This window comes from Canis lupus, chromosome 9 (assembly GCF_011100685.1).
Source record: "Canis lupus familiaris isolate Mischka breed German Shepherd chromosome 9, alternate assembly UU_Cfam_GSD_1.0, whole genome shotgun sequence".
NCBI classification, from domain to species: domain Eukaryota; kingdom Metazoa; phylum Chordata; class Mammalia; order Carnivora; family Canidae; genus Canis; species Canis lupus.
In genome coordinates, this window is record NC_049230.1 from 27140556 (window position 1) to 27163829 (window position 23274).

Below are 23274 nucleotides of genomic sequence, written 5' to 3' on the forward strand. Positions count from 1 at the left end.
TACATAGCTGGTTCACTGTACCCAGAACTTGTTCTCTGTATTCATAACCTGTGACTGCCCTAAAGGGACAGATTAAAATTCAAAGCATACAGATCCTTGGCTGTTTGATTTCAGACACAAAATTGGAAAGGGGCTGATAAACATACAGAGCACGCATCCCTCTCTCATTCCCTCTGTGTTCCATTACACTGGGCTCAGCAGAGGCAGGACCCTGTCAACTCTGGCTGAGAAGGGTCCCCTCTTTTTGTCCTGATGGCAAGAGTCTGGTTGTTCCAATAGAGTTTCCTAAACCACCTCTGTTTTTCCAGTGTTTTTGGAACAGAGGAAGTCTGGTGGGGCCTGGGTGGGAGCAAGCTCACATTTATTCCGCTACCTTTCCATGGGCTGGGGGGGTGAGGGGAGCGGGGGAGGCTTACTCACATGAGGATATCCCACATCCCTTTTGGGACAATGGCCATGTGGTCACGAGACTCGCAAGACCTTAGTGATAAGTAACACCATTGACATGGTGACTCTGTCCCCCATGATTTCTGAGATGTGGCTGAGGTCTTTCATTGGTCAGATTCTTTCTCTTTCCCTGCCTGCTATTTAATTCTTGGCTTTTGGAGGTCAAGACTCAACTCCACATTTTCTTAAATAGGCACATTTTACATTACTCATTAAAAGCTCAGACATCAGGCTTAGATTTCTTGTCTTGCCGGACAATGATTGTTTTATTTATTTATTTATTTTTTTAATTTATTTTTTATTGGTGTTCAATTTACTAACATACAGAATAACACCCAGTGCCCGTCACCCATTCACTCCCACCCCCCGCCCTCCTCCCCTTCTACCACCCCTAGTTCGTTTCCCAGAGTTAGCAGTCTTTACGTTCTGTCTCCCTTTCTGATACTTCCCACACATTTCTTCTCCCTTCCCTTATATTCCCTTTCACTATTATTTATATTCCCCAAATGAATGAGAACATATAATGTTTGTCCTTCTCCGACTGACTTACTTCACTCAGCATAATACCCTCCAGTTCCATCCACGTTGAAGCAAATGGTGGGTATTTGTCATTTCTAATAGCTGAGTAATATTCCATTGTATACATAAACCACATCTTCTTTATCCATTCATCTTTCGTTGGACACCGAGGCTCCTTCCACAGTTTGGCTATCGTGGCCATTGCTGCTATAAACATCGGGGTGCAGGTGTCCCGGCGTTACAATGATTGTTTTAGGTCTAAGATTACAGGACGACATTCCTAGAGTCCTGAGATCAAGCTGTCTCACCCATGTGTTGAGCTTCGTGGATCCTTGGAGAAAATGGACAGCTCTGCTTTGAGGGACAGAGCAGCTGGCAGCATCAGATTCTGGGCCCTGTTGGTGTCTTTTACTATTCTAGGCTGTCAGCTGTAGGGCAAGGAAGTGGGGATTTGTGATTAACAATTCATGGAGTTCTCATTCTTAACGATTAGGCAGCAGTTTATTATTAATGATTCCCGGGTGTTCCAAGCACTAATAAAACTAATGATCACTTTTGAATATTAGCAGAGTTGTGTGTCCCTTTTAGAGATGGATGGTTGTCAAGTATGTATGCCTTAAAGCGAGGGTGTAGCCCAGACTGACTTTTTGGAAACTGCTCTTTCTCCTTCTAAGAGCCTAGATTTGTGCCCTGGGATCTTGGCCCCTTAACTACATACAGCTAATGGAACCATAGGTGGATCCTAACTCAGGGAGATGATTATTAGATTGTGTCCCTACCAAAATTCATTTGTTGAAAGCCTACCACCCAGTGTGATGGTACTAGGAGGTAGATCCTTTGGGAGGTAACTGACCTTAGATGAGGCCCTGGGGGTAAAGCCCCCATGAATGGGATTCATGCCCATATAAGAGTTACAAGAGAGTTTGCTTTCTTTCTCTCTGCCCTGTGAGGATCCAATGAGTAGTTGGCCATCTACAACCCGGAAGAGTGTTCTCACCACAGCCTGACCATGCTCACACCCTGATCTTGGACTTCCAGCCTCCAGAACTCTAAGAAGGAAATTTCCATTGTTCTAAGCCACCCAGTCTTTTTTTTTTTATTTTTAAAGATTTATTTATTTATTCATGAGACACACACACACACACACACACACACACACACTCACACAGAGGCAGATACATAGGCAGAAGGAGAAGCAGGCTTCTCACGGGGACCCCGATGTGGGACTTGATCCCGGATCTTGGGATCACACCCTGAGCTGAAGGCAGCCACTCAACTGCTGGGCCACCCAAGCATCCCTAAGCCACCCAGTCTATGGTACTTGCTAGAGCAGCACAAACTGACTCAGACAGGCCTCTGCGATGCATGGAGTCAATTCATTATTTCTATTGGTAAGTTGAACAAAGCCTGTGGAGACTGGCTGGATGAGGTGGTATTGGGCAAGGAAAAGTCACACAGTGTTGGGGTCAGAGCTGGTGCCAAGGCCAGTCAGGCCCATGGGCAAGCTGAAATGGAGGTAGAGACTTTATAGCTGGTTTTTGGGGAACACGAGCCAAGAGAAGCAGAGCTGCAAGAGCACATGGTCCAGAGGGAGAGTTGAGACTATCACAGCTGAGGACTCTCTGTGGCCCAGGTTCCTGTCCCTGGATGCTCACCTGCAATGACTCCATCTAGTTTGAGTGGGTTTTTCTTCCTTGCAAGCAGACAACCCCTGACCAGAAGAATGGTCTGTGATAGCCAGAGGTGACTCATCACAGAGCCAGGGATAGTCAGTCTCAGTGAGAGGATATGCAGCTTCCAGGTGGGCAAAAAATGCTTTGGTGCTGGAGTGCACCGTTGGTGCCATGAAATCAGGGCAGGGCATGTCTGGCGATTGTCCCTCTGGGCACCGGTGTTCTGTGGAGAGCAGGGAAGAGAGAAGGATGGGAAGTTACCACGGGTCTTTTGGGTGCCAGGAACTGTGTAAGGTACTTTGAAAGTGTGTCTTCTTTTGTCTTTTTACGGTTACAGTAGGTTGAATAATGGTCCTCCCTAATATGTCCACATCCTAATCCCCAGAATCTGAGTAATTTTGCAGATGTGATAAAGTTAGTGTAATCAAAAGGGTCCTCATAAGAAGGAGGCAAGCAGGTCAGAAGCAGAGGAGAAGGCAAAGTGATGAAGCAGAGTTTGGAGTGATATGCTTTCACAGTGGAGGAAGGGGTCATGAGCCAAGAAATACAGACAGCCACTAAAAGCTGAAAACAGCAAGGAAATGGATCCCTCCCTGAGAATCTCCAGAAGGATCCAGTCCTGCTGATCACCTTGACTTTTATTTTTTTTTTTATTAACTTTAAAAATTTTAATTCCAGTAGAGTTCACATACAGTGTTCTATTAGTTTCCGGTGTACGACATTGTGGTTCAACACTTCCATACAACACTCAGTGCTCATTAGAATAAGTGTGCACTTTAATTCTCATCACTAGTTCCTCTACTGCCTCCACCTCCCCTCTGGTAAGCATCGGTTTGTTCTCTGCAGGTGAGAGTCTATTTCTTGGTTCCTCCCCTCCCTTAACTTTGCTCATTTGTTTTGTTTCTTAAAGTCCACATACAAGTGAGATCCTACGGTATTTGTCTTTCTCTGACTGCGTTATTTCACTTAGCATCATATTCTCTAGCTCCATCCATGTTGTTGCAAATGGCAAGATTTCATTTTCTTTTTTTTTAAGTTTTTTTTTTTTAAGATTTATTTATCCATGACAGACATGCAGAGACACAGGCAGAGGGAGAAGCAGGCTCCTCACAGGGAGCCCGATGTGGGACTCGATCCCGGATCCTGGGATCATGCCCTGGGCTGAAGGCAGACACTCAACCACTAAGTCGCCCAGGCATCCCGAGATTTCATTTTCTTAATGGTTGAATAATATTCCATTGTATATGTATATCATATCTTTATTCATTCATCTATCAGTGGGCACTCGGGCTGCTTCCATAATTTGACTGATGTAAATAATGCAATAAACAGAGGGGTGCATGTTTCCCTTTGACTTGGCGTTTTTGTATCTTTTGGGTAAATACCCAGTAGTGTGATTACTGGATTGTAAGGTAGTTCTATTTTTAACTTTTTGAGGAACCTCTGTATGTTTTTCAACAGTGGCTGCACCAGTATGCATTCCAAACAGCACAAGGGGGTTCCTATTTGTCCACATCCTCGCCAACATTTGTTTCTTGTGTTGTTGATTTTAGCCATTCTGACAGGTGTGAGGTGGTATCTCATTGTGCTTTTGATAGGTATTTCCCTGATAATGAGTGATGTTGAGCATCTTATCATGTCTTTTGGCCATCCGGATGTCTTCTTTGGAGAAATGTCTGTTCATGTCTTCTGCCCATTTTTAAATTGAATTATTTGCTTTTTGGGTGTTGAGTCTGATAAGTTCTTTATAAATTTTGGATACTAACCCTTTATTGAATTTATCATTTGCAAATATTGTCTCCTGCTCAGTAGGTTGCCTTTTAGTTTTGTTGATTATTTCCTTTGCTGCAGAGAAGCTTTTTATTTTGATGTAGTTCCAATAGTCTATTTTTGTTTTTATTTCTCTTGCCTCAGAAGACATCTCTAGAAAAATGTTGCTATAGCTGATGTCAGAGAAGTTACTGCCCGTGCCTTCTAGAATTTTTATGGTCTCTGGTCCCACATTTGGGTCTTTAATTCACCTTGGATTTAATCCACCTAGGCAACCTTGACTTTAGCCTAGTGAATCAGAGTTCAGATTTCTGACCTCCAGAACTTTGAGAGAGTAAATCTATGTTGTTTTAGGCCATTAAATTTGTGACAGTTTGTTATAGCAGCAGTAGGACACTAATATGGTCATATTTTTATATTCCCCATTTTTACAAACAAAGAAGCTCAGTGTGGTTGGGTAACTTTCCCAAGGACACACAGCTAGTAAGAGATGGAAAAGAGCTTTGGTTCCAAGACTGTCAGACTCAGAACTACTGTGGGAAAGTATCCCACTATCTGCTTCTACTGCCTGAGGAATCTCTTTCATAAGCACATCAAAAGCTCAATCTGTGTACAGCAGGTTAATGCAGGCTACCTGGAGCCAAAAAATAGGTGGGATGACCTTTCGATATCCTTCCTTTCAACATTTCCAGGAAGTGTCTATTTGCCAACTGTACAGAAGTGCATGTAACCTCTGGTGGCCCCAGTGGCTGGGCCCTCCCAGCTAGTTTGGCATCTGGGTCTCTTAGGTGCCTGCTTCTTTGAGGATGCAGGAGTAGGTCTGATTTATTACGGTGCCTTCCCCAATTTCATGCCAAATGATTCAATTACAGTCACCCTCAGCACTCAGGAGAGGTTTCCTGCTGGCTCACAAAGATGAGCCCCGGGTGGCCTGGAGCATGTAGGAAAATTTCACCTTATTATTTATTGGAGGGGAAAGTGGCATTTCTCCCACTTTGGAGCAGGTTAGTTAATCACCGCATATGGGAGAGGAGGTAGGAAAAATCTCCCCCTTTCCAAAGCGAAGCCAGATTTTAATGAGGAAATATGGCAATGTTTTTACTTTATAGTCCCTGGCCACCACATTCTTCTCAGCTCAGGGTTACCCCTGCTGCACTGAAAGGGATGAATGCTTATTGGCTTCTCACTAACCTAAAAACAATGGTTTCCATTTAGAAAGCACTTACTATGTGTCAGGCTCGGTGCTAGGCAATTTATAAGTAATCCTTAACCTGAGCCTGCAGAGTAAATATTATAAGCTCATCTCATCAACTGGGAAGCCAAGGTTCAGATAAATGAAGGAATCTGCCCAACAGCACCCAACAGGTCAGCTAGGATTCAAATGTAGGTTTTCCCTAAACTTGAGTGTTCTTTCCAGAAGTATTGGCATTTTTTTTTTTTTCAATCTGGGTATTTTAATGCTTGCTTCTCTGCAGCCTGCAGGTCTCAGATGTCACTTCCTTCATGCAGTCTGACTGCTCAAGTCCAGGTCCTCCTTGGACTACTGGGTGCTCATCCGCTTGGTGCTATATTTTATGCTGTATTATAATTGTTTTCTTGTTATCTGTGTCCCCACTATATCACAGACCCTTGAAAGCAAAGCCTTTGTCTTTCCCACCATTGTACTCCAAGTGCCCAGCACAGAGCAGGCACTCAATAATTGCTTGTTGACTATATGAAGGAATGAATGGCACACACGCTTACATAAAGGCTGTCAAGTGAACTTTAGATATCATTCAGGGAAGACACCATAATTTGCAAAGTGCATTAAAATGTTATCACTTTAAGAATGTATAGAACTTGAGTGCCTGGTGGCTCAGTCGGTTAAGCATCTGACTCTTGATCTCAGCTCAGGTCTTGATCTCCAGGCAATGAGTTCAGTCTCTGTAGTCCCAGCATGGAGCCTACTTAAAAACATTTTAAAAAATGAATGGAACTCATAAAAGGTGATACAAATGACTCATTATGATGAGATTATTGGAACAACTTTTTGGTGTTCAGCTAAACCTTAGAAGACTTAGAGAACCACTTGCAAGAAAATTTCCCAATTTTTAAAAAAGATTTTATTTATTCATGAGAGACAGAGACATAGGCAGAGGGAGAAGCAGGCTCCCTCCCTGCGGGGAGCCTGATGTGGGACTCGAGCACAAGACCCTGGGATCACAACCTGAGCCCAGGGCTGACATTGGCTCAACCACTGAGCCACCCAGGTGCCCTGAAAATTTCCCAGTTTTTTTTTTAATTTCCCAATTTTTATTTATTTATTTATGATAGACATGGGGAGAGAGAGAGAGAGAGAGAGAGAGAGAGAGAGAGAGAGAGAGAGAGAGAGGCAGAGAGGCAGAGACACAGGCGGAGGGAGAAGCAGGCTCCATGCCGGGAGCCCGACGTGGGACTCAATCCCGGGACTCCAGGATCACGCCCTGGGCCAAAGGCAGGCGCTAAACCGCTGAGCCACCCAGGGAGCCCTAATTTCCCAATTTTTGATGAAAATTTATCAGATTGGTTTCCTTAGCACCAACATTCCCTACAGACTGGCATAAAAAGGCTGTAAAAAAATCAGTTTGTTCTCAGAATATATTTGGACTTTTGTTTTCAAAGCAACCTTTCGGATGTGCTCATCCTATTCAGTCACTCCATTTCTGGCTCAAAATTTACTCCTCTGGTTGCATTTGGAAACAAGCACATTAAGGGCAGGGTTCTGTCTTGATCTCTGCCATGGACCCTAGGCACCTAGGACAGTGTTTAGCTTAGCTGAGGCTCTCAGTTCGTATTTGTTGCCTAACTAATGGGCTCCTCCTATTCAATATAGTGAAAGTGTCAGAGAAGGGGAAAAGGTCACATGCAGGAGCAGCAGTGGATGACAGGTGGGAACTTGTCAGAATCTCCTTCCCTAATGTAATGGGTGCTGGCTGCTTGCTCTGTCTGCTACTCCCAGCCTACCCAGCCAAGGTGGAATCATCCACTCACTGTGGGCCATACTCCTTTATACCAAACCAGTCCTGAATGCCAGAGAATCTTCTAGGCAATCACTCAAGTCTTCCCTCATTGTTCATTTTTGCCATTGACCTCTTCTTTTCATTTTGTTTCCTGGTGCCAAACTCCTTGACATGGCCACAAGCTCTAGGCCTCAGCTTTATCCTGGCCTGTGGTCATTCATTGGAGCCAGAGTGGTTGGGTTGAATTTAAGCTTGACCTACTGTCCAGTTGTGAGGCTTTGGGTAAATTCCTTAACCTCTCTGCTCTCCAGTTTCCTTATTACTAAAATTAGGATAATAGCTGTACCCCTCAGAGGGCTCTCAAGAGGAGTTAAATGAGTTAATATTTGTAAAGTGCTTAGACCAGCACCCAACACACGGGAGGCATTAAATCCCTGTTTGCTGTTATTATAATCCCTATTACTATCATTATAATGATGTCCTTCTTGGGCTCTCAATGGGCTGTCAGGGGAAGGCAGGTAGAGTACCAGCACAGGAGGGAACCTTGCTAATATCCATGACATCTGCAGAGGTGTGGTGATGCAGACTATTGCCGGAAGAAAATTCTAACCCACAGCCAGCTACGAAGAATGCACAGAGGGTAAAAGCTATTTATTTGCTGCTGCTTTGGATCACTTCCCAGTCCATACCTAAATCTCTGTTGCCCAGTCCCTGGAAGGCTCTTCTCTCTCTGATTGCTCCCCTTCTTCTGCACTTCCATTCTGGGATCCTCCTGGTCTTTTTAGGCTCTCACTTCTCCCCCACAGAGTCCTGACTCCATCCTCTCCTCCTCCATCCTTTTCACAGCCCCAGCCCTGGTCCTCTAGGTCTGCTGAGTTGTCAGAGTGAAGACCAAAGACATGTACTTTGCCATTAGAAATACCCTCTTATGGGAGAACCAAGGGGCATCATTATTGTAGCAAAGTGCCTCTTTTTCTGCCTTACCAAGTTGCCTGCGCTCAGGAAGGGGTGAGCGTGGGCAGAAGAGCATGAGGGAGCAGGGAAGGCGACCACTTCCCATCTCACAGAGCTCAGGGAATGTGCCTTTTCTGGGGGTGGCCGCGAAGGTGTGGGCTTTAGCCTGGAGACAGTGAATCGCTTGGGATCAAGCTGCACCCTGGAGTTTCATTTCAAACCATGCAGCTGGAGCCTGACTGCTACTAACAACCACCTGCTCTCATCACCATGCAGACCCTGATGGAAAGAGGCATTAATTTACAAGAAGGGCACTGAGTAGCAGACGTGTGTCAATATGCAACTTTTCACCCAGGAGAGGAAATAAATCTCATTTTGGAATTGATGTCATGATTGACTTTGGAGCATATAAACTTGTTATGTAATTGATCTCTGAGCAAAGTGGGCATGTGACGAGCAGGTACAGGTTGCACGTTTGACATTTTGTTCCCTGCCTCGCTTCCCTATTTCAGCCTCTTTCCCCATCTCCCAGGGATGGCTGGCCTGGACCAATGAGAACAGATCTGTTTTTTAGTTTTCATGATAGCCTGGGGGAAGGCATACCAAAGTAACCTTACTCCCCAGCCTACTGTTGGACCTGGTGTTCTGGCGACAAAGTTATGCCCTAGGTCTGCATCCTGCATGCTGTGTCCTGGTCAGTTTCCATTAGTTTCAAATGGCCCAGGTAATAAACAGCAGTAGGTCTGAGCACTGGAAAGGCTGTAGTGGTTGTCTGGTGGTCTGTCCATCCCTAGACAGACCCAGCACCACCACCATTGTGCCCCCTCCCCTCTGCTCATGGCCTCCCTTACTTCTACCTTCCCATCTCCCTTCTCCATTAGACCAGCGAGCGGTGATGGAAAACTTGGGTCCCTGTGATGGGAGCATGGTGTTAGCTGTGAAGAGAAGCATACCACTAAATTTTAGGAGTCTGAATACTCTGGCTTTGAAGCTTGGTCTGATTTATTTATGGGCTGGCCTCTGTCACCCGGAGTACAGCATTATATCAGCCAGCGTGTTGAAGGTGCCCCCAGTGGTTTATGGCTGTGATAATGGAGTTGTTACGGGCCCTGGTGAGCTGAAATTTATCAAGGCCCAGATTCTTCCCAGTGTAGCTGGCTCTGAGATGTCCCTTAACCTCTGTTCATGACAATAACAGTAATAGTAATAAATAATAATACTGTAGAAGAAGTAATCATGGTGATGATGGTGGTGATAATAATTATAATAATAAAATAGCTCATGCCTACCAAGCCATTACTATGTGCCTGGCACATATGTTATCATTTATACATTATTTTATGCTCCTCAAACTGTCTTTAAGGTTGACATTATTCAATAATTAATTTACAGGTGATGAACGTTGAGGTTAAGCAGTGTCCCCAAGGCTATAGAGTTGGTAGGATTTGAGCTGGGAATTCAAATCCACTTTGAATCCAGTGTTTTTATTTTGTTATTTTTAATAAATAAATAAATTAATTAATGCCCAGCATGGAGTCCAACATGGATCTTGAACTCACCACCCTGAAATCAAGACCTGAGCTGAGATCAGGAGTTGGATGCTTAACTGACTGAGTCACCCAGGCACCCCTAATTTTAAAATTTTTTTATAGGTGTTATTCTGAGCGCTGTCTTTGCTCCCTTGACTAAAAAGGAGATAAACAAAGGTTACCAAAGTGAGAATAAACACTACTTCTTGACAGCAACAGAGTCAGTCACCACTACCACTTGGATTTGGCACTGCTTCCTTAGCCACAGTGATTTCTAATTTGAACTTTGTGTGCTCTGGTAACAGGGAGGGGTGTGTTCTGGTTAAGGGACTAGAACATTCTGGCTACAAAAAGAAGAATGATGTCCTCCATGAGAAAGAGGCATTTAGGCGTTCTGAGTTATAGCTAGTTCATTGTGGGCTTGGTTACTGGGAGTCCGTCCAGTGACTCATCAGCTCTTGGTCCTGCATGCTGAGGGCCAGACCCAGGGATGTGGTGCTGAGGCTGAGAACCAATCTGGCCAGAGCTGGTCAGCTGGCCTTTCCCTGGCAGCATCTCTCCTTGGGAGAGAGTGTGATCTGCTGGAAAGAGCTTGAACTTGGAAGTGGTTGGAGCTGTAGTAGAAACCTAGCTCTGTCATTTCTTAGCATCTCAGTGTGATGAGATGATTATTTTTGGGCTGGCACCTGTCACCGAGAGTACAGCATTATATCACCTGAGACTTGCCTTTCTCATCTGAAAAGTGGGCATGAGAACACATCTTTGAGTTCCTCTGGGGATTAAATCAAATATGGAATGTAGGATTTGTAGTCCCTGGTTGGCACCTGATAGTGTTTGGTTAGTTCCCTGTTCCTTGTTTATCTGCAACATTGGAGGGGTGAGGGGGGTGCATAACAGACAACAGCATCCCTGTTCTCCCTTGTCTTGGATCCAGAGCGTCTAAATGCTTTGCTCACGTTGACACAATAAAACCAAAACACAGTTCAGGTCTCCTGGTTGCCTGCTGTGATTTCCACTCCAATATGGCCTTGGATCAGCCTGGAGCAGGTGTTGGCAACTTATGGCCCCAGGGTCAAATCGGGCGCATTGCTTGTTTTTGTAAGTAAAATTTATAGGAAAATGGCCATATTTATTCATTTCATTCATTTCCATATTGTCTCTAGCTAAACAGCAGAGTTGAGCTCGAATGGCCCATAAAATGTACAATTTCTACTATCTGGTCCTTTGTAGAGAAAGTTTGTTGATTCGTGGAATAGAATGTCACTGCCTGCTTAGGTGGGAGGGATTTCAGAGTGGGGAATCGCAGAATCAGGAAGGTGGGGAACCCCTCAAAAGGTTGAAGAAGAGGAGCATTTGGGAGAGAACACTGGCTTTCAAGGAAAGAAGGCGGGAGGGGAGTGAAGGGAGAATATAGACCTTTAGCAGACCTGGCTATAGCCCCAAAAGACGTGCCAGGAAATATTAGGAAATCGATAAATCTGCTCCCTTTAATTCCTTTGTCTCTATGGGGGATGCGAGGCTGTTTGCAGAGATTATGAGAAAATATGTGTTGAATGTCTGGCAAAAGGCCAGGTCTCGAGATGGTCCTTCTGCAAGCCTGGCTGGCGACAGGGCTCCTGTCTACTATTTGTCTTCCTTGCCTCTGGGCTCTGACTTTAGGACCTCGAACTTGATGTTTCTTGGAAATCCATCATCCTCTATAGCCAATAGGTCCCCAAACCCTGTCTACTCTGACTCCTTAAATATATCTCCAGTCCATCCCTTCCTTTCCATCTCCACTGCCACAATCCTGGGGCCTCATCAACTCTAAACAGGATTATTGTAATAGTATCTGCCTGCCCGTCCGTCCATCCATCCATCCATCCATCCATCCATCCATCCATTTCACACTGAGTGCCTGCTAATGTGCCATGTATGGAGCTAAACCCTGGGATAGAATGCTGAGCATGATACAGTCCTTGTCTTCAAGGCCTCACAGCTAATGGGCATTAATAACTGAATTTCCACTTCTAGCCTCACCTCCACCCAGGTTCTTCTTCCTCATTTTCAGGGTGCTCTTTTGAAAGCATATGTTTGATTCTGCTATTCCCCTAGTTATGACCTTTTGATAATGTCCTGATAATTTGCTTATGGGACAAACTCTTCAGTCCTTAGTGAGGCATCTAGGTTTCTTTGCAAACTGATCCCTGGAAATTTATCTTTCTAGCCTTTTCCCCCATAAATCTAAATTTTAGTGAACAACTTCTAATTATGGTTCAAGCCTGACATGAACTTTCATACTGTGTTAGTCAGGGTAAGTAAGTAAAGGTAGGCTCTGCAGAGGTAACAAATAAACTTTGAAAGCTCAGTGCCTTAATGCAGTAAAATTTTATATATTACTTATATACAGTCTAATGTGATGTTCCTGGGCAGCTCTTCGCCAAGCCAGGATGAGGAGATCCAGGCTCCTTCTATCTCTAAAAGTGTCTGCAAGCTCATCCCAGTCACCCAACCAGCAGCAGAGAGGATGAAAGTCCATGGAAGGTACTCAGAAAGTGTTAGGAGATAGATCTTGCATCACTTTCATTGGCTGGAGCTCAATCATGTGACCTCAGTTAACTGCAGGGGAGACTGGGAAATGTAGTTTAGCTGTGTGCCCACGAGGATGAAGAAATGGATTTGATGACTGAATACATTATCTCTATCATTTAAATCTTGGTGTCTTTTGTTCTTAGACTCTCCTTCCTTCTCCTGCTATTCTGGGCATGTGGGCATCCCCTTATCCTTTGAGGCCTAGCCTCACATCACCTCTCCTGAGGAGCCTTTTCTGGCCCCAGACAGGCCAGATCCATTTCTTTGCTTCCACAGTACTTTGTCTATTGTTAACATTGATCAGATTTTTCTATGTGTCAGGCCCTGTTCTGAGTTCTTTACATGCATTAACTCTTGTGACCCTCACACAAACTCCATGAAGTAGGTATTAGTATTCTTCTCAATTCAAAGATGAGGAAACTGAGTTTATGGGATCAAGCAAGTGTCTAAGAACTTTATTATAATATCACAGTTCACAGTACTGATTCATTTTCCCATCTTTCACTCCTAGGGGACCATGAACAGGCAGGAGCCTGGTTTTATTCATCTTCTATGCTTGAAAATGCTGTGTCTTCAGCAACTATTTATTGTATGAGGAAATGTTACCATTCAATATATTAATATATATTGGTGAATTTATTTCGTATGGACCCATAATGGGGTATGCCCACCAAATGTTTATTCCCCGTTGGTTTAAGAACTGAGTCATCAGTCAGTGATGGATGGCTCATTCTTTTAGAAGGCACACATGACCAGCTGGACACTCCAGTGGTGTTTGCAGATGCTGCAGCGGAAATCTGCTCCTGACACAGCACTTGCTTTGCAAACTGTTCCTGGTCATTGTGGGCTTTGCATGGTGATCTTCAAACAGCTGGGCTCCATTGTGATCCATCACGAGATGCATTTGCTCCTGACCCCAAGACTTGAGACAAATCAGGTGTCACATGCCTTCAATTTGACCTTTGGAAAAGCTTTGATTCCATCATGTAATAGGGTAGCTAACAGCATTTTTTCGGCTCAAAGAACTAGCAGTGCAGTTAAATGGATCCAAATGAAACAAGCCTGAATTATGTGCTAATCCCTGTATGAGGTGTTGATGATGTGAAGATGAGTAAGGTATATGTGGTTCATGAGTTGTAAGTGCTCACAGCTTAAGACTGAAGGAGGAGCTAGAGTATCAGGAGTGCCTACTTAAGAGGGTTGCATTGAGGCATGAATGAGACAGTGCGGCAGGGGGAAGACATGGCACAGTGCCGGCCATCTTAGTAAGTACTCAATTAACATCAGCTGTTATATGATTATGACTGTGTGGTGAGTGTTATCTTGGTGACATGTATGAAATACTTTGGGAGCAGAGTATCCAGTTGTGCCTGGGGAATTCTAGGAGGCATTCACAGAGGAAGTGAGCTTGGAATAGGGCTCCAGGTGACGAGTAGGATGCTTTTTAGAGAAGACAGTGGTAAGGGTGGGGATGGGCACTGGAGACTGAGGAAACCAGGGGTACAAAATAAATTTTCTTTTTCTCTGAGTACCATAGGTAGAGATGGTAAGTGTAGTGTGGGAGGCACAAGATGGTTCTCCTGCTGCCAAATGCCTGCATCCTAATCTCTGATACAAGTGAATATGTTACCTACATAGTTACCTTTACTTCCCTGTTGCCACAGGGAAGTAAAGTTGTCAGTGGAATGAAGCCTAGTCAGCTGGCCTTAAAATGGGGAGATTATCCTGGATTCTTCGTGGTGGCCTAGGTGTTATCCTAAGTGTCCTTAAAAGTGGAGGCAGGAGAGGGAGGTAAAATGATGCAGCTCAAGAAGGATGGAGAGAGGAGCCCTGAGCCAAGGAAGGTATAGGGGTTTCTGGAAGCTGGAAAAGGGAAGGAAATGCATTCTTCCCTGAAGTTTCCAGAAATGAACACAGCCCTGCTCACACCTTGCCTTTCCTTCCATGATATCTGTGTCGGACTTCTAGCTTCTATAACTGAAAAATAATACATTTGCATTGTTGAGGTCACCAAGGTTGTCGTAATCTGTTACAGTCACAGTAGGAAAGGAATACAGATCAGGAAGGCAGAATGAAGGAGAGAGGTCTGGAAGGTGGGCTGGGCCAGGCTATGCAAGCCTTCCTAGGTTTCCTTCTCTTTTCCTGTAGGACGGAGATTCCAAACAAGTGTTCTGTCCCTTGAAGTGTTCTGCACAATGTCCAGAGATCAAATGGCTTTGGGTATCATCACATGCTCTAGTCCTCATTTGAAAATTTATCACGGACATTCATATTTTGAAGGCCCCAAGAAGTTCTGCAGCAGAGAAATCTGCTTAACATCATTTAATCAAGTGCTTTCCAAAACTTGCTTCATCCTCAACTTCTCTTTTTTTTTTTTTTTGCATTAAGACCTGTTCACATCCCTGTTTTATTGCATATGATCTGTTACTTTGGAAAATCCAGCAACAGGTGAGGAGAACCTATCAGAGTTTTAATTTTAATACATAAAATACATTGGCTTTTTTTTTTTTTGGTTGAAAGGTAGTGTAACCTCATTATGAAAAATAAAGATGCTCAATGTATAGCAGCAAGTTAAAGAATCATAACCTGGAACTGAGCAGAGTTATGACCGGTTAGCACAAATCCTCCAGGAATGAGATGAACATCATGGAATCATTTATCGAAGACCTCTGGATTCATGTTGCAGGTAAGCAAGGAAGGAGGGAGGGTTTTTCACTTTTGCCCCTAAGTGAGTAGGGTCTTTATGAAAACTTACCAGAATTCAAAATTATTTGGTAGTGAGGATATGGTCAGGGGATGGCATGGTAGCACAGGGAGGTTGTGGGATGAGCAAGGATCACCCCCAGTATGAAGCTGTCTGCTCTGCTGAGGGGGACCAGACAAAATCCTCTTTCTCAATTGTAGTGCAGGTGGCATGAGCTTGGTGGATGACATCTTGAATGTTGAAATCCTGGAGCCAAACTGCTGCTAAAAAGTATTGAGTCACAGTCTTTGTTTCCTTGGGGTTGGAAAGAAACATCAAACCTGAGGTTGAACAGAACCATCCTCTGGTTGAAATGGAAATGGAAGCATGTGTATTATTGCTTGACCAACTGGTTTTTGAGGATTTAGAGAGGCATCAACTAAAGTCTTGCCCTGATGTGGCTTTTTCAGCCATCAGCAGACAACTTGCCATGCCCCAAAGAAAATACCTTCATTGTCCCTGTGTAATCGTCTGCAGTGTACCAGAGGAGCTGCCCACAGTGTGCTAGGCTTTGTGATTGTTCTGGAGGACGAATAAGACATGGCCAGCCTGCAAAGACCTCAGAATCCAGGATATCTAGAAAACCTAGGAAATGAAGTAACAGTTGTCTGACAAAGCTCGAGTATTCGGAGGACAAGATGGGGCATGTGACATAATGTGGGAGTGTTGAGGAAGGTTTCCTGGGAGAGGTGATGCCTGACTGAATTGGGTTTCGAAGGATGTCTGAACATTAGCCAGATGAAGCGTGTTGGCAGAGAAGGGTAAAGGGCATCACGGGCACAGTCGAGAACACCACACTGAGGGGCAGAACAGTGAGTGGGAGACAAAATGCGTGTCTGTGTTGGTTGCAGGAAATGTATGAGGTGGGAGAGGTGCGAGGCTGGAGAGGTAAGAATCGGGTTATGAGGGTCTGATGACCTTTCTAAGGAAATAGGGCTTCCCTTAGTCTCCACTTAGTGTTTTTCAAAGTTTGATCCCCATGCTTTCTGCACCAGAATCATAGGTCTTAGGTGCTTGTTAAAAGTCCAGGTGCTTGGATCAGAGCCTTTGGAGGAGGCACCCAGAAAGCTGCATTTTATTTGTTTGTTTGTTTATTTATTTATTTATATGATCTGAATCGTTGAGTCTTTTATTAGCAGATTTCTTCTTTTTAAATTTTTAAAAAATATTTTATTTATTTATTTGAGAGAGAGAGAGAGAGAGAGTGAGAGTGCCAGAGGAAGAGGGAGAGAGAGAAGCAGATTCCCTGCATAACGAGGAGCCCTATGTGAGGCTCCTTCGCAGGATCCTGGAATCATGACCTGAGCCGAAGGCAGATGCTTAACCAACCAAGTCACCCAGGCACCTCAGAGATCTGCATTTTAGAGAAGCTCCCAGGTGATTCTGGTGTACCCTGACCTTGAGAACCACCACTTCAGGAGTGACAAGAGCCATTGAAGAATTTCAGGTGGCGATGTTGCTGCATCTGGGGTTTAGATCACTCACCCTCGAGTGGAATGTAGGGTAGATTAGGTAAGAGCAGGGAGACCAGTTAGGAGTCACTTGCGATAATCTTGGTGGAAGTTGAGTAGGACCTGACCACAGTAGGGACAGCCAGGATGCAGAAACATGCCAATGTGGCCATGGAGGCAGGAGTACAGGTAAGCACTGAGCAGTCACCTGGGGCTAGTGCTGGCTTAGAAAAAGGTGCCAAGCATGGACTCCTCTGGCAGACAGGGGGCAATGAATAGGGTAGGGAGTAATGGTTTTTGGGAGATATAGGCAGTAAAGTGATTCTATGTTGATAGAACCCAAAAGTCAGACTGAAATTCAGTGTCTAGGTTAAATAAAATAATATTTCAGAATGATGCACATAAGTGGTGGCATCTGAGAATCACCAACAAGAAGCATGTGTATACACATGTGCATGAGGGAGCAAAGGACATTGTCTTTGATTTTTTTTAAATAAGATTTTACTTATTTATTTGACACACACATACACACACACACACACACACACACAGAACATAAGCAGGGGGAGTGGCAGAGAGAGAGGGAGAGGCAGGCTCTCCACTGAGCAGGGAGCCCAATGCGGGGCTTGATCCCAGGATCCTGGGATAATGACTGGAGCTGAAGGCAGGTGCTTAACTGACTGAACCACCCAGGGACCCTTGTCTTTGCTTATAAAAGGGAAGATGAAAAGGTTAGAGACTTCCCACATGCAGAATGGGGCATGTCAGAATGCAGCAGTTCCCAAGTGGTGGGATCAGAGTTCTCTTTCTACATTACTCAAGGCCAGGTTCCTCCCAAGATGCATCTACGATGAATCGTTTGGTGTCAAATCTTTCAGATCTTCTTCTATGCATGTATGTACATATAGTAGTTTTATTTTCCATGTACATGCATTTTTATGTCAATTTTAGAGATTTTCTTTCTTTATTAAAAAAATTCCCCCCATTTTATTGAGATAAAATTGATATACGACATTGTATTAGCATAAGGCATACAACATAATGATTTGGTATATGTATATATTGTAAAATGATCAAAATAAGTTTAGTTAACATTTATCATCTCACAATCAGGATTTTTTTTCTTGTGGTAACAACTTTTAAGATAGACTGTCTTAGCAACTTTCAAATATACCTCACAGTATTGTTAACTACACTCATCATGCTCTACGTTACTTCCCTAGGACTTATTTATCTGGAAATTTGTATCTTTTGATCAACTCCACTTATTTCCTCCATCCTCTACCTTCTACTTCTGGCAACTATCAATTTGTTCTCTGTTTCTATGAGCTTGGCTTTTTTAGATTCCTCATGTAAGTGAGATCATAATAGTATTTGTCTTTGTCTGATTTGTTTCACTTTTGCCTGCAATGTCTGTTCATGTTGTCACAAATGCCAGGATTTCCTTCTTTTTATGGCTGAATAATATGCCTCTATCTATCTATCTATCTATCTATCTATCTATCTATCTATCTATCTATCTATCTATATCATCTATCATCTATTTATCAATCATCTATCATCTATCAATCATCTATCATTTATCTATCATCTATCTATCTTCATCATCATCTATCATCTATCATCTATCTTTCTTCTATCTATGTATCTATCACAACTTCTTTAACCATTCATCTGTTGATGGACACTTAGGTTGTTTCTTTGTTTTGGTTATTGTAAATAATGCAGCAATGAACATGGGGATACAACTATCTCTTTGAGATAGTGATTTTGCTTCCTTTGGTTATATACTCAGAAGTGGAATTGCTAGAACATACAGTAGGTCTATTTTTAATTTTTTGAGGAACCTCCATACTGTTCTCTATAGTGGCTGCACCAATTTACATTTCCCCCTAGAGTACACAAGTGTTCCCTTTTCTCTACATCCTTGCCACCACTGACAACCATTCTAACAGGTGTGGTTTTGATTTGCATTTTCCTGATGAGTGATGTTGAGGATATTTTCATGTACCTATTGGCTATTTGTATGTCTGCTTTGGAAAAATGTCTACTTAGTTCCTTTATTTTTAAATTTGATTTTTTTCCTGTTGGGTTGTATGGGTTCTTTATAGATTTAGGATATTAACCCCTTATCAGATATATGATTTGCAAATATTTTCTTTTATTCTGTAGGTTGCCTTTTCATTTCGTTGATGGTTTCCTTTGTCATGTAGAAACTTTTTAGTCTGATGTAACCTTGCTTGTTTATTTTTGCTTTTGCTACTTTTGCTTTTGGAATCAAATTAATGTGCGTCTTCTGTATGTGCGGAATACTGTAGATAAGTAGATACAAGGTGACTGGCTTTTTTTCTTCTAATGATGTGTTTTGGAGATATTTCCATGTTGGCTTATGTATATCTGTAGATCATTCTTTGAAAAAGGCTGCATTTTCCTCAATATAGAGCTACCACTTTTCTATTTCATACTCAGTGTTGATCCAAATGCAGAGCCACTTCCCTTGCCCCAGCTAGGACCAGGAACATCCTCGTCTTTACCTCCCTATAGCCCCTCTTGACACCAACAATAGAGTTTCCTTTCTTGTTCCTTGAGGTCTTCATCTTACTGCAGTTAAAACTCTTCCCGCGGCAGCCAGCCAAGCCAGACCTTTGAGATACCACCTGGCTATAACTGAGTGGTAATGAGAGATCTTGCTGTCCGCATTCCTGTTCTTGACGAAAGTCCTCATGGGGAAAGATTTGGGAATCCTATACATGGCACAGTGACTTCTGATGTGCCTTCACAGCCATGGGACTTTGAATATACATGGTATATCTGGCACATTCTCATCTGAACTGAGATAGAGAATCCCATTTCTATTCTTTTACCACTTACTTTTCTGTAAGATCAAGACTCTGTGAACAGAGGAAAGGTATTTATGGGAGAGAGCCCACAAGGAGAAGAAAAGGACAAGTACTTGATAAAGGATTTCATGATTTGGAAAAACATATTTATAATTTCAGCCCTTGAAAGAGATGTTAAGGTTATAACAGATTTGTCCTAATCACATCTCCTCACACAGACATTGGTGCAGTTTCCTTGTAACAATACCAGGTAAGGAGATCAGATATTAGCTGAAAATAATTGGAAGGTCTGAGTGAACCATGGAACAAAGGTCACTGAGACATCTCTGTCTTCTCCACCCACATGCTAATGGAAGAGTTTTGTGGGATTTAATTTAATTGAAACAGTCAGAGTGGAAACCGCTGAAAACCTGCTGCTTCTATTTATTCTCTGGGTTTCTATGGAGAGATGAGCTCTGAGTGGTGATTCTTTTAGAGGGCTCTATGAGGAAAATAGTTCCCCAGTGGTCTTGGGTAAAGTAGGTGGCTGCATTCAAAGGGTGACTTGAAAGGTGCTGTGTGGTGATGGGAAGGGGAGGAAAACAGAATTTACGTACACCTGGGTTTTTATCAATAATAATTATAATAATAAAATAATCATAGTTCATATATGTTTTTTTATAGTTCATATTTTTTTTGAGTACTAACTGGGTTCTTTCACTGTCTCAGGCTTCAGATATCTATGAGGTGGGTAGGGCAGAGTTGTTTTTCTCACTTGACTATTGTAGCTCACAAAAATTAAGTCAGTTGTCTGAGGTCACACAGCCAGTGTGGGACAGTGCCAAAACTTGAAAATAGGTCATATGATTCTATAACTTTTGCTTTTAATGTCTATGTTACACAGCCATAGATGTAGAAATCCAAACAGAGGGAGGAGAAAGCACAGAAGAACAACAAATTGACTCTGGACGGATCACAACGAACTGACTGCAAGATTATCAGCCATCATTTTAGACTTTCTGAGTATACTGGTAGACAGGTGTACAAGTCTCACAATCACAGAGCTATTTCTAGGGGCTTGCAGTATTTCATTACCCTCTCCCACCACTTAATATCAAGAACACTGGAAAGTAAAGTGTATTTTCCTTAGAAGTCATATCATGGCTTGGTATTCCAGAGTTGTCCACTTTCTTTTTTAGGGATCAGGGGGACATGAGCACCTAAAGCATCTTGAAAGGAGTGCTTGACCATTCTGGATCAGAGGGAGGCCCTGCATTGTGTGGGCAGAGACAGGGTAGCCAGGGGAAGCCTTCACAGTGCAGGGTAGAGGCAACATCATCTCCAGGAAGGTCTCAAGTCAGAAGAGGGAGGGGAGAAAGAGCAATGAGGTCAGGAGGGCTTGGAATTTGGAGGGGGTTGGGATGTGGTGTGAGTGGAGCAGGCAGTTCTGAGGTGATGAATGGACAGTGGATGTGAAGGATCTGCCTTTGATGTAATACTGTCATGGGAGACAGGATTTCTCCCTTAAAGGGCAGAGTGATGGACAGGGCCCAGGGCAAGGCCTTTAATACAGCATTAATTATGCCTGCTATTTGTATGGTGCTTTTAAATTTCCCAAATAATTCCATGCAATATGTTTGCTGCATTAAGCTGAATGAGATGGGATCTCTGATAATCTGGAAGTTGACATGCATCCATGCCCATTATGATAATTTTGGAAGAAGTCACTGACTCTGATGAGGTTTGGCACATCAGCTTCAACTTGTGGGGTGGCTTATTATTTCAAAACAAAATGGCAGCAAGTATGTTCCTGTGACTGCACTGGAACAGGGCCACAGTCCAGAGAACCATAGAGGAACATACCAGAGCTGGCTTCCTCTTAGTGAGAGATGGCGAGCAGGGTAGAGCTGAGAATTGCCTTTGATGTAGAAGGGAGACAAGAACTTCCTGGCACAGGGAGTCGGCAGAGGGTCAGTCCCCACCACTGGTGATCTCTTTTCTCTCTAACCCTACCAGCATTTCATCTGGCTCTCTCTCTCTCTCTCTGGCAACAGAGGGGGGCTACTGGTACCCTTAGTTCTGAAGGGGTGGGCTGAGGGAACACTGTTGCCAGAACCTGACAGGGGCTAGCCTGGGAAAGAGGGGGGCAGCCATTGCCAGATTCACCACGCAGAGAGTAAGTGGGGTTGGACTGGTAGGAAGTAAATAATCTGACCTCACCCCTCACTCAAGCCTTCCAGTCTCCTGCTGGTACTTGCATTGGTTGGGTGATGATCTCAAAGACAGAGATCGAGCCCAGGTCAGCCTCCATCATGCAGAACAGGATAGAGAAGGGCAGGGAATGGATCTGGGGTGGGGGAGATAAATGGAGAAAACCAACATTAAGCTGCTCTAGATGCTTTATTAGTTAGGAGAGGCAATAATCCTCCTTTTTTTGCTCAAGCCAGGTTTGGGTGGCTATTCTATCATTTATACTGCGAAAGTCCCATGTGCAACATGATGCTTGCTAGCTAGCTATTGTAGTTGGTGGTTATAGCACTGCCCTTCATCCACAGTTTTGCTCTCTATAGTTTCAGTTACCTGTGGTCAGCCGTGGTCCAGAAGCAGGTGATCTTCCTTCTGACTTATTGTCAGAAGATCAGAAGTGGCCTAATGCTACATCACGATGCCTAGTCATTCAGCTTGCCTTGTCTCATCAGGTAGGCATTTTATTTTCTCACATTCTCATAAGAAGAAGGGTGAGTATAGTATAATAAGGTATTTTGAGAGTGAGAGACTGCATTCACATAACTTTTATTACAATTACAATATGTTGTTATAATAATTCTATTTTATTATTAGTTAATTGTTTTTAATCTCTTACTGTGTCAGATTTATAAATCAAACTTTATTATAGGTATGTATGTAGAGGAAAAACATAGTATTTATAGGATTTGGTACTATCCATGGTTTAAATCTTTTTTTTTTAAATTTTTTATTTATGTATGATAGTCACAGAGAGAGAGAGGCAGAGACACAGGCAGAGGGAGAAGCAGGCTCCATGCACCGGGAGCCCGACGTGGGATTCGATCCTGGGTCTCCAGGATCGCGCCCTGGGCCAAAGGCAGGCGCTAAACCGCTGCGCCACCCAGGGATCCCGCTATCCATGGTTTGAGGTAGGTTTCATCTTCCCAACTGTGTATTCTCGACGAAGTGTCTGGCACAGCATATCTAAGCACTCAGTAAGTGCTTGCTGAAGTGAATCAGACTGACTCCTAGGGCAGAGAAAATAGCTTATCCAAAGACACAAGGCACATTTACCATGTATACCACGATAGCAGGAAGTGTGGGTGTTGGAATGGGTGGTGCTTAGCTGCACCAGGAGGGCAACCTGGGCTGCTTCACTCCTGCCATGAAGGCAGAGAACACTTTGACTCCTTGAAGAATAGTTTGGGCAAGAGTGCAGGAGGGTGGGAGGGAGTGAGGAGAAGAGTATCCGTGCTCCATCTCATCCAGTCTATGGGGAGTAATTCAGCCACATGGACCCTAATGGGCAGTAAAGCCAAGGTGGAATTTCACAGGGACAATGAAGTGTTCAGCAGGAAAAACTAGAGCAGAACCTCAATGTTAAAAGAGCCCATAGAAGAGGTGCCTGGGTGTCTCAGTGGTTGAGCATCTGCCTTAGGCTCAGGTCATGATTCTGGGGTCCCGGGATTGAGTCCCGCGTTGGGCTCCCTGCATGGAGCCTGCTTCTCCCTTTGCCTGTGTCTCTGCCTCTCTCTGTGTGTCTCTCATGAATAAATAAATATATATATATTTTTTAAAGAGCCCATGGAAATCA

The 23274-nt window shown here is 43.6% G+C and overlaps 1 long non-coding RNA gene across 2 annotated transcripts in view; it reads left to right on the top strand.

Moving 5' to 3' along the window:
- Positions 1–22504, top strand: part of LOC119873430 — a 44972-nt gene extending 22468 nt beyond the window's left edge. For both annotated transcript variants that reach the window (XR_005364045.1, XR_005364046.1), the window contains exons 3-5: positions 14962–15127; positions 22025–22153; positions 22446–22504. This is a non-coding gene — a long non-coding RNA (uncharacterized LOC119873430). The remainder of the gene's footprint in view (positions 1–14961; positions 15128–22024; positions 22154–22445) is intronic.
- The last annotated feature ends 770 nt before the right edge of the window (positions 22505–23274 follow it).